The following is an 18,106-nucleotide window of genomic DNA, read 5'->3' as shown; positions in this document are numbered from 1 at the left end:
AGTACAGTTCACAGAAGTTTAAAAAAGGTGTAGAAAAAATGAGAAGACACTGTATGTAGTGACTCGAAGGAGGAATTAACAGCACCTAAGTCAGAATATGAAGGTCAACGGTGTTGTAGTAACGTAAAATTGAGTGCTAGTACTGTACAGGAAACTAAACTGTACAGCTCTGTTCACGCACAGTGGTTGTGCTTATGGTAACTGCAGTGGGGAAAGTTAAGTTGTCATCAGAATCCTGACAATTGCTTTAATAGCTTTATTTTTAATTGTGATTATAATTGTACATTAACAATATTTTGGTTTTAAACTTTGTAAAGTTTATATTGTGTGAATTTGTCTTCTGTTTGCTTGCTTATGGGGGGGAAAACAAACAAACAACTCCAAGGACTGCTTCCAGAAGCATAACCATGGAAAGCAGCCTTAGTTTTGTTGTTTGATTTCAAGAACTTAGTAAAAATTGTTGTTACCTGGTTTGGGTAATTCGGCCAGGTGCTATACGGTTGATTTTGGTTCGTGTACATGCTCTAACCTCATTGGCAGCTGTTCTGATTTTTATCACTCGGTCTTTTTCTGCCCTTGTCATCACTCTGAGCACATTGCCTGGGTTTTTAGAAATGAGAATGGATTTCTCTTTGTGATCAGTCGAGTACAAAATCTGATTGAAACATCACATCTACATGATTTTTGTGTGTAAAATCCTATCATTAGAGATGCAAAGCAGCAATGTGCTTCATTCTCTGCTTTTAGTATTAGTGTGCATATTATGATCAGATTTACAGTTCATCCTGTGCTAGAGTATAACTGTGTTGTCTCAGAAATTGTGCTGGAGAGAGAGCTACACTTGTCATGGTACAGTGAAGTTGTTTAGAAAGAAATAAAGGGTGAGAGTGCTGAAGGTATGGGATTGGAGCCTGAAATCACTGAAGCCAAAAGGAGAATTGGGCAGGACACTGGGCAGTTTTGGAGTTAAAAGGATTTTTGATTTGAGAAAGAACTCTGAGATTTATGGTCCTATGAATTTGGGCGCTTCCACAAACTATGGCTGTTCTTTATGGCACCTGGGATACCCTCACCTGAGCAGAAGATGCTGCATACCTTTTGTGCTTCGGTGCTGCAGTCAGAACACGTGTGCACAGCCAGTTTACTGCCAGAATGGCATTCTCCTGTTGTTTCAGCGCACTGCAACTGAATTCACATACATTCTTTTGTCATACATGCACAGATTAAAGGCAAAAAAGTCCTATGTGAAAGCTAGGAACAAAACCTGGGCTGTAAACCTTGCATTTTCACTTCAGCTGGTATTAGCATTAAGTTTATTATTAAAGTGTAATAAGTAACACAGTGACTTTTATCAAATCAATTTGTTAGCTATAGCGCACATATTTTCAAGTCAGGCAGTGTCATAAGAAGAAATAACCCACGTTAATTGTAAAATGGCCTTATATATATTGCTGATTAACCCCCAGGCTTATTCTGGCTTTATGTTTATGTCTTATTATGTCTTTGTGCTGTTGGAATGGCAGAGGATCACTTCTCCAGATGTGTGGCGTGAGTGTTTTGGGATTTGCACCAATTTACAAAGTGTAGCTAAAAAAAATCCTGTTCTTTCCTAATAAGGAGAAGGCTCAGTTAATCCATGGTAAACTTGCAGAGGAGCCCTGAAAGTGTGTGTGTGCAGAGATAAGTTCTGTAGTACCTAGACCTGGTATATATGCGTATGGTGATAGTATGCGATAAGTGGAGGAGATAAATCTGTTTGGTCATGGCGCCTGTATCTCCCTCCCTGATTAGTAATTTTATGCGTGGCTTTCATTTGAAAATTCATGAGCAGCTTGGAATCAGTGCTGTACCTAAATAGGGAACCAGCCATGAAAACCCTCCTTTTAATTTTCAACAGATAGACTCCACAGCTTAAACTCTATCCTTTTCCCAGTGGAAGATGAGCGAGATTTACTCAGTAACAGTGACTGAAGTTTGATTATCCAGGGCTACATTAAAAATATCAAAGAAAACTTAGATCAGTCCTGTTGCAAAGGAGACATTTCCTGATTTTTTTCAGCTCTAAAAGTCTCAAGAAAGTGGATTCAGAATTGCGATAGCCTTTTCATATAGATTAGTTATGATTTTCTTCTGCAGAAATTTCAGTAGCTGAATTTGTGGTAAGGGTACTTGGCTTTATAGAAATCTGCGTATACTCTTTTAGGGTAATAACTCTGGTTAACATTTAGCATAAGTAAGGATTAGCATGGTGTAAGGACTTGATGGGCATTTATGTAAAACTGCTGTGGGTAATCATAAGGGGATGCTGTCCCAGCAACCTGTGTGTGTCACTTCTATACTGCATTGGTATGCACTGTAGCACATACATTGCACATTTATTTTGCCCTCTCATTCTTTTACGTATGTGAGATTTCCTTCCTCTTCTCTTGTGTAACTCTCCCTGTCGTGTATATTTAACACAGAAATGTGTGTGTTTGGGTGCAAGGGGATCGGAGAGTAAATCCAAACTTCCTTTATTGCAAATTAAAAGTAGAGTTAAGCCAGCAGGGCTAAATTTGAAATAGCCTTTTGATTTATCAGCCAATATGGGATGAGTGGTTTAGATCTGTGGTGTTACAGCCAGCAAGTTTCCTTCATTCAAAACCTGTGAAATTGTCTGTGAATTTTACAGTCACTGCAAACCAATGGTTGCATAATCCTGTATATATAGGAGGACGTATGCTAACTTGTACCTTCAGTGCTGAAATGGATCTCATCTCAGCATTTAACAGCACATTATTTAGTCTGCTAAGCCGTCTGCTCTTTTCCTGCCTGTCTGGTAATCCCTTCCCCTTGCAACACTTCAGCTCTCCCTCCCTTTGAAACTCCCACACGTACTGTCCCTACTTCCAGTGAGGCCGTCCAGCCCTCTCGATTCCTCCCTGTTCCCACTGAAACTGCCCTCAGCCGTTCCCCCAGCAAACCTCCCCTCACCGTTTCCCTCCCACTTCCACTGACGTCAGCCCTCCCGTACAGAAATCCTTGCTCCCACTGAGAGGATCCTTCCCACGCTGAGATACGCTAACTTCGCTGAGTCCTTATGGCTCGAGACTTCCAGCCTGATGTTAGTATGCTTTTATTGCAAGGCATGAACCCTTTTCTCCAGGGGACGGAGGGGTCTAGTTTTTAAATGGTATGGAGTGAACTGATGCAGTAACATGTGACCTTTCCATATTCATGCCCAGGTTAATATTTAAGGCTTTTCTTTCTTTCTATTTTTTTTAAATCTTTTTAATTTCCTGTTGTTTGTAATGTAAACTGGAAAAGAACTGGAAATCACTCACAGCATATAGATTGCTACGCTATAAAGACAGCCTAAGATGTGTTTTCAACTTTTAAACCATCGGTTTTTAGTTCCTCTCCTGGTCGTGCAAACCAGTTCATGCAAAATGTGCCACTGCATTTGAAGGCAACTTCTTGCGTGACTGAAATGAGCAAGGTTAGATCTTGAATTTTTGGAGTACTTACTGTTGGTAGAAATTCCACTGAGACTCCTTCCACCTATAAATTCATGTTAGACATGAAACGCTGTCTTCTCTCTGCCCTTTGTGCTGTTCTTCACTGCCCCGGTCTGAACTTGCTTTATGTCTCTTGCCTGGCAGTTCTAGACTTAGTTGCTGATTTCTCAGCTTTACGTTTTCTGCCACCTGAATGTGTCAGTAGAGGAAATATTGAAAACAAACCTTTATTTCTCCAGTTCTATTTATTTAACTTACTGTGTTACCCTCTGTATCCTTAATTGTATTGCTGAGATTAAAATGCAAGTTCTTTCAGAGTGAGAAATTTTCTACTTGTCAAACTCTACTTGCTTGTAAGACATGCAGAAGAACTGGAGGTGATACAAGTTCTCCATCCCTTTCTACCGTTCCCAGTATTACCTGTGGTGTGAAATGCTGGTGCAAGGTGCTGGCATCACCTCACCATTCAAAGTGCCAGCACTTCAGTTTTTGGCATCCAAAATGCTGCATCTAAATATAAATGAAAGATGTGAAATGGTTACACCCACTTGCAGATACTTCATGTTCAAGATTTCAGATTGGCTTACAATCTGTGTGATTATGAAGAGTGTTTCATTAAGAAAGGTGCTCGCAGTCCACTTGAAACTTAGAAAAAATATTTTTTAGATACTGTTTTGCTTATATTATTATATTTTAGTATCCTTTTCTCATTTTCGAATAAATGTCCATATTAAGAAAATGAGAGGTTGAATGATAATTATTTTTAACAGCCATTAAAATTTTTTTATGCAACAGTTGCCACTACCAGCAGTGATAAATTATTGGTTTACTTTAGTTATGATATGAACTTCTGTTCGCCTCTCTCAGCTTTTACCTTGAGAAGGGACTCCAGAATTGGGCTTAAGCAGTACTAACAATACACTGAAAATATTCCACTTTCTGAGCAGCTACATGCCAAGTGACTTTCAAATGAGTCCTCAAAGAGGAAATAAATATTTAGGGATATGGACAATTAAAGCTCTGATTAGCTTGCAACAAAAAGTAAAAGAAACCTAAAGCAAATATGATAATGAGCAAATTGCCCCCGAGGTAAAATTGTTTCAATATAAGCTTTGCGTAAGTCATCGTTTTGTCAGGGGACAGTGCAAGCACCTGCATACCTCGGAGAACAATTTAGCATTGTGTTCTATTTTGGTGGTGTGCATGGATATAATATACTCATGGTGTAAACAGCTTTACCAGCCGTGGCTGGAACTAAATCATTGTTAGTAATGTTTCCGTGATTGCACATAAAACGTGATTTTATGTCCAAAGCACGATTTTCTGTGTGAATTGTGTTCGGTGTTTTTTTTATTTCAGACCCATTAATTCAGTAGAGTTTCACTAGGAATTTGCTTGGCCCCGTGACATTCTATTCATTGCTATCAGTCCATTGGGTAAAATAATTAGGTATCTTCATTTAACCATAATTTAAATTGGCATGGGATGACAAGATGCAAATTGAATAGCTTTCATGTGCATGACATACTGAATAGTTTGATTGCTCAGAGTCAGATTTTAAGCTTTCAGAGGCATCAAGGAGGCGATGTTGTTGAAGTCCTCTGTTTTTCAAAGATTTCAACATCCAGCCCCTTTTAGGTTCTTTCTTAAAATCCACGTTCAGGCCAAAATGTAAGAAATGATTATACATACGCTGTGAAGTTAAATAGCGGAGTCTCTAATTTGTGCATTCTTCCAGACCATCCCCTTTTACTATGGGCTGAACTGTTGGCCTTGGATCAAACTCCCAGGGCCTTTTCTCCTCTTCCTTGTAAAATCTGTAAATATGTCACTGTACATAACATAAAAAGCTTAGCATCCTATAAACCAGCTCCCGTGTGTGTGGCTTTGTTTCAGCGGAAAGGATGAGGGCTGGAACCTACTTTTTTGAAATGGAAATGCATTGAATTAAGTTATATCTACTTTGAGTGTGATTGACAAGGTAGTTTGTAATGGTTTTTGATAGTCTTTTATGTGTTTAAAAATAGTCTGCATATATATGTGGAGAGAGGATGTCCTAGCAAGGCAAAATAACTTTGACTCGGAAAGGGATATTCAAGATTTAGAGGAAGTTTTGGGGTAAAATAATGTTGCTATTGAAAAATACTGATGGTAGTGTGAGGGACTCTTAATTAGGGTTCCCATCTGTGCTTGGAAAAGGAGGAATTACAGCTTTTCAGTTCTGTTACTTTATTACATTATAGCCAACTCTTGAGCATTAGATCTCTAGAAATTAAGGTGACACGTTTTAGTTCATGTAAAGAGAGTCTCCTTGTTAATCAGGTAGTATTTCATTCCTGAGTGAACAAAATGGAAAACCATCTCAAGGACATTATTTCTATTGTTCTGATCAGGATAGAAATAAATCCATTTGTTAAATAATGTTGAACAGATTGAAGTTGTATCTGTTTCTTTATTGGAAACAAGAATTCATTTTTTTTTTGAAAGCAGAATTATTTTGCATTTTAATTTGAAGTTGCATGGGAAAATGAACGTTTTCTATACTTGGAAAGATCAAAGGAGGAAGTATTTTTCTTTATAAAACAAACATTTTGCATAAGTCTACAAACAGATTTCTGATACCCAGCTTTGTTAAGGGAAAAACGGTAACCTTGAAATCTTTGTATTGTTTGTAGAGTTCCCAGTTTCCTAAGTAAATCCATGCAAAGAAAACACAGAATCACTGGGCAAATATGAAAGAATGACATCCTCTGCTTCCCATTGTTCTTAACTTTGAGTTAGCAGTGACCTTTAGCTCCCTACTGGGATGCAGTGGAAATTTTATGAGGCCCCATCTTACTTGCCACTAAAAGACAACACATTTTCGAAGTTATCTATTTACCATAGCTTTCTGCCTTTAAGCTTGAGGTTCTGGTGTGTCTGATGCAGTTTCATCAGACAAATAGCCTCAGTAAGTGCTCAGCAAAGTAAACTTTCCCGGTACAGATCTTGTTTGAAAAAAATCTATACTTATGTTATACTTAAAGTACAGCAACAACAACAATAAAAGCGCAACCTTCAATTTGCATTGAATATGATCTTAATGTGTTCTGTATTCTGTTATGTGCATTGTCAGATAGAAGCTGTATTTGTACTGAATTACCGTGCTTGCTTCTCAGCTGACGCTGAAGTGCCGAACACTATTTTTGCAACAGTGGTTTTAATTCCGAGTGTTTAAATGGATAAATGTATCCGTGTGATAGGTAGGTGGGTCAGGATTCTGTCAGGCTTTGAAGCCTGAGTTTGCAGATGTTTATTTCTTCTTTTTTGAATACTCTGTCTGCTGGTTCAGTTTTTAAGACTTTTTTATTACGAAAAAAAAAAAAAAACTTTGGTGAGAAATTCCACAAATGGTTGAGGACAACCACACCTAGTACTTTGGTAAGTTGAAGCAAAAGTGACTTGCTCCATACACTCCTGCAGCTTAACTGCTGATGAAGCTGTGCTTTTCCACTAGCTGTAATTTAGTGATAAATAGCTCAGGGTGGGGAGCAATACTGGGAAGTCCATGGGTACTGGACCCCAAAGAAGCTCTGCCATACACTTAAATGTGGATGGCACTGGGATTGCTGGCAAGATGTCTGTTTAATTTTTCAAAACAAAGCCAAGAACTATTTTCACGTACTGAAGAAGTTTATTGGAGGGTCAAATTCTGACTAAAGTTAGTTGTTCAACCCCTTTAAACTCTGTGGGCTCGAGGGACGTACCTGCGGCAGGGCTTGGACTGCTCTGTTTGCCTCTCGCTGGTGTAGAAAACAGCTCCCTGTTGGAGACAAGCTTTGGAAATGAAAATAGTGGCAATAATGGTTGTACTAAGGATAAGTTGCTTTCTGTCATTCCAGAAAGGCATCAGTGTAACTTCAGTAGGCAAGTTCCTGGCTATACTGAAGTTACTGGCAAAGTTCTTAAAGTTTTCAGAACAGCCAGAGTTTGGTCTCTGGCCTGTAAGTAAAACGTACCTGGATTCTCTTAAGTGCAACCAGGGTATGTGCCCTTATGGTTGGGTACCTTGTTTTATGATTGTTTAATCTGTACTAATGCAAAAAACCTCCAATAACAGATACTATTAACTGTCTAATGATAGGAGTAATGGGATAGCAAATACTTTTTTTTTTTTTTTTTTCCCAGCTTCATATAACAGTGGGGACAGTTATTAAGTAGGAGCTGTATAAAGAATATAAATTGCTGTGGTTTCAGGTTATATTCCATATACTAGTGTGAGAGGCTACTGCTGATCTTAAGCATGCTGGCTGTCGAAGTTAAAACTTTGAATTTCTTGGAGTTCAGAAGATTTTAATTTTGTACATATGTACCTGTGTTGTTATCCAGTTACGTCTGAAGTGTGTTGGGATGTGTTAGGTTGCTTGGTGTTTTCTGGTTATAGACAGTCTGTAGACAGCCCGACACGGCAGTGTGGCCAAGGCTGGAGGTACTGACCTGGTCAGAAGATCTAGGCTGCCAGCGGGTTATTGGGCATCTCTTTGGACGAGTCGCTGTATGCTTCTGCTTGCACGCTTGATCTTAATTATGTGTCATGCAGGATCAAGGCCACCGTGTACCTGGGAACATGAGTTGCTCTCAGATCAAACTGTGTCCATGTAACACAGTGCTTCGTCTCTATCTGCAGTCAGCAGAATGTGCTTTGGAGAAAGATGTAAGAGTCTATTTAAAGTTACAAAAATGAGAAGAGTTTTTCTTGTTCCTCTTCTGGACTGAGTCTGGACATACTGATTTACTTCTCATTTTTCACAATTTTGGCAAGTAGCATGATAATGATATTTTAATTTTATCTCCTTAAGACGTGGTTGCTAAGTTGACAAATGCAATAAAAACATTGTGCTCTCGAGTGGAATTTTTAAATGAATTTTTGATTTCCAAACCCTGTTCTGCTGTGGTCGTGCACGCTTACCACCGACACACCATCAGCATGGAACCTTCATGTATTGGTTTCTGCACATCCTGGTGCAGGGACCAAGAATAACTGATAAAAGTGTTTAAAAGATTGCAAGTGGGATGAATTGTAACCAAGTATAGGGTTACATTTTGAAGAGGATCTTCATGACCAGAGAAGCTAGTTACTTTTTTTCATACATGCAGCAGAGTATCCTGCAGATGGATAAAAATGTTGAGGGGTACATTGATACTTTAGAGGGACAAAACGTTTCTGAACCCGGGCAAAGAGGGTTTTGCAAACCTAAACAGCTTTTGTTTTGATATCAGCTGCACTGAGAGGAAGAGTAAGTCCTGAAAACTCAGAATCAATGCCTCCGTTGGTTCTGCTGCAACTCTTAATTGACTTAGTATTTGTTTTGTTTTTGCCTTTTGCTGTCAAAGTGATCTGTTTTCTGCAGAATTTCAGATAAAAGGGCTGTTCTGCTTATGCTGACACTGAGCTGTGTTATCGTATGTCCCCAGTTCTGGAGATGATGAGTCTTGTTCCTTGCTGCTCAATGCCATGGAGCCAAGATCTGTCACACAAGCGGTGGTGCTGTCATTCACAGCCCCTACACCTCGTAATGTTTTCTGAAATATTATTGCTTATTACAGCTTTTTAAAATGAATGTATTAGAGCAGTAGGATGTTGGAAGCCAAGGTGTCTCCAACGGGCATCTTGCGTAGCCTTTTCCACAGTACCCTGCCTCTGGCACTGGGACTGGGTAGCAAGAACCACCTTCTAGGGCAGAAGAGAGATTTAGTTTTTGTGATCCTTTTTAATAATAATAATACAAACTCATGAAGTTCATGAAAGTGCTTAGTGAGGAAGCTGACCTAATGCTCTCACACCTGGCTTTGCTGAGAAAGGAAAGGACAGGGCTTGCCTGTGAAGGACAAGAAGGTAGTATCAGCCTGTTGGCTTGGTAGAAAACACTAAACATGGAATTTTGGTGGGCATTTTTTACTCTTGGTGCCTAAAGCTAAATACTGATGCATTAGTTTATGATTTTTACTGAAAAAAAACAAAGTTCTGCTGTCACTGTTCATATAATGTTTGACTTTTTTTCTTTTTAATCAGTGCAAAACTTCAAAGTTAGAGTGGGGGAGGGAGCAAGCCCTGCTAGTGGTTGATGTGAGGTGTGGGAAGTCTAACAGCTTGTCTGATCCCCAGACATAGCCCCAAGTCACAGGGTAACCAGTGAGATCCATAGCCGGACTGTCAAAAGAATGTGCTGAAAATACCATCTCTTATTTTGCCAATTAAACTAAAAAGAACTTCTTTTTGAAGGTTAGACAGCTCTGAAGTTTTCTCCCAAGCTAATTTTGGCTGTTCTGATTCCTAACAGCTTTTACAAGGGTCTCCTGTGCCCGTTGGGGAAACTCGCTTCTGCTGTACTCTGTGGGACACTGTTCATGGGGTAGATTTTGCCTCATGGGGTAACCTTGTTGGTCTTAGTGAAGTAGTGAAGTTTAAGGACTGTGGAAGAGAAGTAAACCTGGTACTGATTCAGTGAACGGAGTTTTTTTTTTTCCTTTTCTTCTGTGAGCCTTTGAGCTGTGATAGAAAGTACAGGCTCTAGGTGTTCAGATATAACTGTGATGTCCAATTCCTTATTGTATGTATGGAAGTTATTTGGGATAGGAGATGCCTCCCCTGATACCTTGCACTACTCTGCATTGCCTCCAAAGTTTAATCATGAGGTCAAGAAGGGAGACCAGTGCAGAATCCATGTGATGGGATCTGGTGCTTGACTTGCAGGTCACTATGGCAAATGTTTTTGCTGGTAGGTTGCAGAAGTCTCTGCTGTGTCCACAGAAATAATACAGAGCAGGATCTCCTTTGAGGTCCTAGAATTTTTGTGGCCTTTCCCTGTTTGCTTAGGGCAAGGAATCTTCACATAACAATGGGAGCGATTTGCCCTAAAAGGTTGAGAAACAAACCTCCTGTATTTTGCCATCATCAGCTGGAGCAATGGCACCGTCTCCATTACTCGTTTCCTAAAGTGTGTTTAGCAATGAGTCCATGTGGTCTTTTGCCCTTTCTCCGTGGATGACCTGCGGAGAATATAATTCCCTCTCAGGAAACCTGATACTTCTGGCCCTTTGCATTTTTTCCCCAGCTGACTGGCAGTCTAGCTGGCTGATCAGAGAAGTGCCCAGTTGCATCCGCTCATTAGGATTCCCTGTGCCAGTGCTGTTGCATTTCAGGAAAAACGTACCACGGAAGAGCACTCTGTTGGTTGTGTCTGAAAACAGCTGCGATTCCCTGGCTGTGGACAATCACTTTGACTACACTAGGATCTACTTTCCCTTTACCCCTGTAACAATACAGTAAGTAACAGCAAATACTCATGTGAAATGTTACCTGGGGATCTTTAAATGCTTGGCTACTATTAGCTTCACGCTATTTTGTAAGAGTCATGAGGACCTCTAAAGTACCTCATTCCCTTCTTTTTCCCCCCTCCTTTTGCAGAGAGGTGGGTGTGGGTGAAGGGCTTGGCATTTTTTTCAGCAGCTTTCCCAGCACTGGGAGGTCCCGAGCCAGCAGGTGGAATTCCTAGGAGATTTTCCTAAAGGAGGGATCTCCACGGCTTGTTCTGAAATAGCTTAATGATTTTAAGGTAAACCAACAAAATAATTCACGGAGAGGTAAAAGCGTGACAGAGTATTGGCAGGGTAAAGCTATACGGTTAGCTGTATGGCTAACAGCACTGCACCTCTGCAGTTGTTGGGTGCTGCAAAAGATCTTCATGTCCTTAAGAGTCTGAGTCATGTTTGGGAAACCTTCACCTCTGTACTGAGGAATGAACTGAGGCCAGTGTTAATGGTTTGTTTAAACACAGGTTCTTAAACTCAGATTAATTGATTGGTATAACTCGGTTTGGTTACTACAGACGTGTTTGTCCTAGAACAGGTGTGAGCAGGCTGTCCAGAGGAATATGCAAGTACAAGATGTTTGTCAATTAGCTTGCAGTTGGTTTAAATAGAAAACAATAGCTTAGCTTGGAATACCCTTAGGTCCTGTTTTTGAATCTAGTTTGGACAGGGTCTTTAATGCGCAAACCTGGCTAAAATACAGGAAGGACAGCAGTACGTGTTGAAGTGCTTTGTTCAAAGCCATGAACAACAGTGAGGAAATACATTTAGGGAGTACAGAGCAGCCTGGCCTTCATGATGCTGAGTTTTTCTGCCTTCATCCGAGTAGGACAGGCCCCTCAGATCATGGCTGTCGTGTCGATACACCCATCTGCAGAGCTCAGTCCTGAGCGCTTGAGGCTTGGATCTTCACAAAGTTTCCTCAGGAGGCTCTCTTTCCTCTCTCCAAATCATATGTTTTTCTGGAGGTCAGACTATCTTAATAAACCATTGCAGATTGTTCTCAAGTGATTATGCATCTTAACTTTCTAAAAATAGAAAAAAAAAAGGAAAAAAAAAAAAAACTAAGTAGCTTCCAGACATGCTGGGATAAGCAGGGGGCTTTCTTCAGACACTTTGTGAAGTAGCACCGTCTCATCACATGAGCTTTCAATTTCTCGGTTCAGAAAAGTACACAGCACTTTCCTACAGCGCATAGCTGGGCACTTTCAAAGCCTGCCTCTTCACACACAATTTTTGAAAGATGACTGGTAACTAAACTTGGCTTAATTAAGTTGACAATTTCACAGCTACTTTGAACAGCTCATTATCTGCAGGCTACGGCGTCTCTGCAGCCAAAGCTCCACAATACATCACACAGTGAACCTGCTGACAAGAGGGTACAACTTCCAGCTCAGGCTTCAAGAGATCAGATTTATTACTGCAGTCCTGCTCCTTCTAAAACCAGTTAAGGCTCCTTTTACAGATACTGAAAATACTTTGATCTGTAGTGTAGTCCTACATAGCGCTGCCCACTGCAGATACCACTTTGCATGTTGAAGCCAGAGCTGCTTTACATGTGCTGCCAAGCTGATAGCAGCGTTGGAGTGAGGACAGTGGCTGGGCTTGATTTTCATGGATTGCAGCTGCTGTGTGACAGTGATAAGAGATCTACAGCAATTTTTTTTAAACTTTTTTCTTTTTAATGTGCAATATGCAATTCCTTCTTAGAGAATAGTTCGCTGATACCTGTGTATTTATAAATTAATTGATTTGGTTTATTCTTGTGCTTTGTCCTTCCCCCCTCTCTGCTCTGATTGCGCAGAAAATTTAGTCTTGCTGAGAGCTGATAAAACACCTGCTGAAGGTAATGGGTACTGAGCTTTCTGACTTGAGTTTAGCTAGCTGGTTTTCTTAGCTTGGCCTTGGAGGAAGAGTACATGCTGTTCCACAGAAGTCTGCAAACCTTGGCTGCCCACAACCCTACTTTAAAAGATCCCATCGTATGTTACAGAAGCAAGTATCTAGGGTCTTAGATAGGGGTTCCTCCTTTCACCTCTTGCGTTAATATTGCCGTGGTCTGTCCTTAATGTTTGTGATTTCTTACTGACATGGCTGGGGTAAAGCCCTACAGTAACTGCAGCAATACTGATACTAATGTGCTTGTGACGGCATAGTTTATGCCATTTGAGAGTATGAATACAGTGGTATAACTTCTGTAATAGAAGATTTTCCTGTGTTTCTTGATGTTTCTGATTTAAGCAAAGTCTTAGGACAGCCCAGGCTAGGACTGAACAAGGAATGTTACCTAGCCTTGAAATGTCAGTGAGGGCGTTGGATTTCTAAAAAAAAAATTTTTTACTGGCAAAATCCCTGTTACAGATAAAGTGATAGCAGGGAAAAAAAATTGGCTAACCTATGAAATTCTAATATTCTAAGGTATTTGCAAACCTTTGCTACGAAAAGGCTTTTTTTTTTTTTGTCAGCAAAGCTGCCAGGCAGTAGAACAAACACAGGGAACAGTCCTTGAATCAGGACAAATAAGTGATTGTTAATGGCCTTTGTCCTCTGTTGCTGTTTTTGTGCTTTTAGTGTTGGACACTTTGCTCTTCAGACCTTGCTGTAAGTATGTGGCTCTTCATTCTGCAGCTTCAGGTTATTAAGGAAAAGTTGAACTCTCAGTTAATTAATTGCATTGTTTAGTACTCAATAGACTGTTAATAATTATCTCCTGAAGCTGTCCTAGATTTGTGTTTAAGTATGTGACAGATGATTACTGTACAGAAGATACCAATTTACTAGGTATGATTTGGTGGCAATTTGATAGTAATGCAAAAAGGCAGCTTGTGATACAAGTGCCGTGATGCCACAGCTGCTTCTGCAGCAGCAGAACAACTTTTCTGATGCTTGACAATGTAACTTTGGCATCCAAATGGTCTGTAGCTTATCTTTAACTCGTTCAGTTATATATAGTGGAGGTTCCTTCCTGCAGCCCCTTCTGGGAGATGCAGTTTTTAAAAATCATTTCCCTCTTCTTGCTTTTGCCATTTTTTTCCACCTTTGGTTGCCATTTTTATGTTTCTAATGCCCCTATATGCACCTATAATTTATTTTTTCACAAGCAGTATACCTCGTCTCACTGACACATTTCACATCAGCTCCTCTCTCAGCACTTTTTCTTCTTCTTTTTTTTTTTTTTTTTGATGAAGTGCTCTTGTTGGGTTAAGGTCTTTAAAAAAAGTCTAGCTTCTTCCCACCCAGTGGCCCACAACACTACCCTAGAAATGACAGAATCTTTTTTTGTTTACAAAGAAGCGTAGCTAGTAAACAGATCTCTCCCTGAAATTCTTTATTTAGTACACACAGTACACTGTTAATGATTTGCACCAAGGTCAATAGCCCTTAAAATGCCATTATTATAAATCAATATGATATTGGAAGAGTATTTTCATAGTTGTGTACACAAAATCAAACAAACCAGAAAAGCATTTTTTCTCTTAACTTCAGCTAAAAGGCAGTAAACTTCATTCTAGTCTGCCATACTAGAAAAATGTGTTTTTTTTGAGCTTTCAAAATTGCAATGCTTTTTTGTGCTTAAAATGTTTTCCTTGCTGACATTTTAAATTGTAGATATGTTTTTGTGTTGCTTAACCAAAATAAGTAACATGTCGTGGGCTATTTTTTTTTTCATAGCACAAAGCGTAAATAATTAGTTGATGTTTACATTAATTATAGTTTGGAGATATGAATTTGACTTATTTAAATATGAAGGGAGATTGTCATAAATGATGTTAAGCATGGACTCCTAGTTTTGTGTGATTCAGCTGGTGCTGACACATTTCATAGTAAAGATTAGACATTTTCCCTCTCTTTCTGTAACCACATCAGTTCAGATAGTTGCTGCAAAAAGGGAATACTTACCCAAATAGTTGTGATCAAACTGAACTTTGTTCTGAAATGGAAAATGACGACTGCCTGCCGGTGTCTGGGAACTACCCATGGCCCAGTGATGATGGCTTACAAACTTTCCCATGTTAGACTGTAGATAGGAGATAACTAGTTGGAAACATCAGGAATTGTTTCCTCGCTGGGAAATCGTTTTTCTGCCTTACTAGGGATCTTGACGTGGCTTCCCAAAGTACTGAAGCTCAAGCTAGTTTTGGGGCAGCTTGCTTTCTGACAAGCACCGAGTGGGAGGAATCATTACCTTTCCTCCAGACGTACTCCCAACAACTGCCATCATTGCCAGCTCTTTTTTTCCAATGGCCATGGTGTTGTGCCTCTAATGTAATTAACTGCTATTTTACGTCTTTCAATACCCTTCAGGATTTGCCTCTCTCTTTTGCACTCGCAGAGCTGGTGACCATTACAGAGAGGACTGCAGGTGGTCCGTGGGTGCCTTCTTGCTTATGGAGCCGCATCCCATAACTCCCTACTCTGCACTCGGGTTTTGGGCCACCAACCATTCCTCTTTGATTTCTTGGGAGTAGTGTCAGTAGACTGAGAGAGGCCTGACTCTCATCTTGATTGCACCGAGATGGGGAGGGAGTTTCATTTAAGTGATATTACACAAGAAAACAGAGTGGTGTGCCAGTTTGTGAGACAAAGCCTCTTACTTAGGTCTTTATACGCGTACACTGGAGCTTGAATCCCATAGAATTACCTGAAAGGCTGGTTTTCTTAGAGCCATTATTAGACATTTTGGCCCCTTTTTTTTTCTTCTTTTTCTTCTTCTTCTCCTGTCTAATATGGCACTGCCAAAAACTGGAGGCTGGTCCGTAATGGTTTTAGCGTACTGAAAACTGGTGCCATGTTAGAGCTGCAGTGTGCACGCAGGGTAGAGCATAGGTGAATGACCCCTGCTGGCTCAGAGAGCTCGGTGCTGAACAAAACGTTCCAGCCTTTTGGAAGTCAGCTGGGTGTCGGTTGCTGGGATGGTCATGGTCATCATTAATACCACATGCAGCCAAGAGCAGAAATGACAGAAAATATATAATAAAAGGAGTTAATATAGATGAATTTGTAATGTTGCCACGATGAAGCCTGTAAAGTTAGGCTTAGCACAAAGCCATGGCAGTGCGTATTGGTGCAGTAGCTTCATCTAGGCAGGAGATAGGTTTGCTTGTTGTAGGGAAGCAATTTGTTGAGCCAGCAGTCATTTCTTTCTATAATATGCCAGTTCAGCCCATGGGAAATTAACCTAAAATCTAATTATTGTGCATATTTTATTCTTTGTTCTTTTTCCCCGCTTTTTATATTATCTTTCCAAAATACCTTGCCATCTATAAACATTAGGCCATTACATTTTTGAAGCTCATGACAGCATTTTCCACAGCTGTGCATTAGCTGGCATTTGCAGGGTAAACGTCCTCCAACCAGAAACTAAGCAAGCTCAGTCTCTGTGGTACACTAAGTCCTCATGTGCCCTGGGATCAAGAGTCCCTAGTCTGTTTTCATGTCACTCACATGATGTTGTTTCACACTTGGAGTACATCAATGGGTCAGCACTTCCTTGCTTTTTGAAAATGCTTCTCTTTTTAGGAAAAGCAATTGCTTGATTCTAGCTGCACTTAGTAAAATAACAGCTTTTTAAGGCTAATAAGTGTATATTTCTAAACTTTCCAGCACCTTTCCAAGCAAAGCCTAGTATCATAGAATTAGAAATTACCCGACAGTAGAAAGAAACTTTCACAGCAACAGCAAATGCAGCACAGATAAACTAATAGGGCTTCCTGAGAAAGGCCTTCAGTATTTTCAGAGATTGCTTTACAACCACCAGATTCCTCTTTAAAAATTCATGAGCTCGATCACATTGTGCCCTGGCAGAAATTTTTGGAATATAGAAGGATGTTTTACTTAGTGACTTGTGGGTTTGCGTTGCTCAGGCAAGAAGATAAGATGGTCAAATAGAGAAATGTTAACTTTGAATGATGTATAGTGGTCAGTCAAGGCCATAGTATAACTTGTCTGCTTTGTGACAGATAAGCATCTGGAGTGCAAGGACTACACACATTTATTAGCTTAAAAATTCTCATTTAGCTTTGTCTAAATTGTAGGAGCTTTTTTCTGTGACTGGAGCTTTTTTTCTTTCTTTTTCCCCCTAGATGCAAATGATAGCCAGTCTTGCTGAAGAAAAGTGTTAATCAAAGGCATAATCAACATGATATTTGAAAAAAAAAAAGAAATAAATATAAGATATATTTATATAAGTATATAAAATATCTGAAAACTGTCCCATTCCAATAGTTCAGGAATGACTGACTCTACAGCTGAGTAAATTCTGTTCTTGTGGGTGAGTTGTTGGCGAGGGCAGAGAGGAGAGGGCTATGCTTCAGTGAAGAAAACTGGTTTGGGAAGGAAAACGAGTGATGAAACTGTCTAAGTGCCATTGATGGTACTGCCTTAGCGCCCTCATATTTGTGTTAGCACAAATATGAGGCACATAAAAAATAGGTGGCACACGTAGCTTGTAGGTATCTTTATAATTGTTTTTGGTAGCCAGTCCAAAAAAGTGGAAAGAATTAGCACTAACAAGAAATCCCATTTTAAGGTGTAAACTTGCTAGGACAGGAATCAGTTTTTCCTGTATGTTTATAGGGCTGCTGTGCAGTTCAGTGCTTACATAATACAAATGTAAAAATAAAATAAAACCAGTGATGATGATGGCAGGAAGTGGATCCTCTGTTAATTCACTCTCCATAATGACATATGCTTTTCTTTTTAAACTCATTCTTATTTATGCATTAGGAGAGTGCAAGAGTTTCATGTGCAATTAGAAGTAATTTAGTTCAGTAATAGATGACTTGTTCATCTGCTGGCATAATTAATGATAGCACTGGTATTCAGTGTCCCAGTCATTTATAGTTTTAAAAAAATAGCACTAAAGCTATCAAACTGCAGTTATCAACAGGAGATAAAAAAAAATCAATCTTGTTATGTACAAAAAAATTATATTGCTCATTTCCATATATTTGCATGGATATATTTTTATAATCAAATGTATATGGAATGAATTTTAATCCCTGATGTCTTAAAGTAAAAAAAAAAAAAAAAAAAAGAGAGAGAGAGAAAAGCATGAAGACAATCCACGCTGGCTGCGCGGAGCTGTTTTCTGCATCTGATTTTGCAACCGCGCTCCCCAGTACATGGCGTCGCCCTCCCCGCGGCTGCCCTGGCTGACGTCAGTGGTGTTACTGCGGGTGAGCCGCCCGGCCCAGAGCCCTCCCAGGGCAGGACACAGCAGTCTAGGGGCAGCTGAAAGCGAGCCAGCCAGATGAATT

At 39.9% G+C, this 18,106-nt stretch overlaps 1 protein-coding gene across 7 annotated transcripts in view; it reads left to right on the top strand.

Moving 5' to 3' along the window:
* The window catches only part of LOC106043357 (high affinity cAMP-specific and IBMX-insensitive 3',5'-cyclic phosphodiesterase 8A), a 141,683-nt gene that overhangs the window by 2,575 nt on the left and 121,002 nt on the right, over nucleotides 1-18,106 (top strand). Inside the window, exon 1 of one of the 7 annotated variants that reach the window (XM_013192771.3) lies at nucleotides 16-18,106. This exon is cut by the window's right edge and continues 25,602 nt beyond it. The exons of the other annotated variants lie outside the window; for them this stretch is intronic. The gene's annotated coding sequence lies outside the window, so the exon portion shown is untranslated. Of the gene's footprint in view, nucleotides 1-15 lie in introns of those variants that run through there. 7 annotated transcript variants of the gene reach the window in all.

The sequence above is a fragment of the Anser cygnoides genome, chromosome 11 (assembly GCF_040182565.1).
Source record: "Anser cygnoides isolate HZ-2024a breed goose chromosome 11, Taihu_goose_T2T_genome, whole genome shotgun sequence".
Classification (NCBI taxonomy): domain Eukaryota; kingdom Metazoa; phylum Chordata; class Aves; order Anseriformes; family Anatidae; genus Anser; species Anser cygnoides.
The sequence above is the reverse complement of the archived record's forward strand: the minus strand, read 5'-3'. Positions and strand labels throughout refer to the sequence as shown.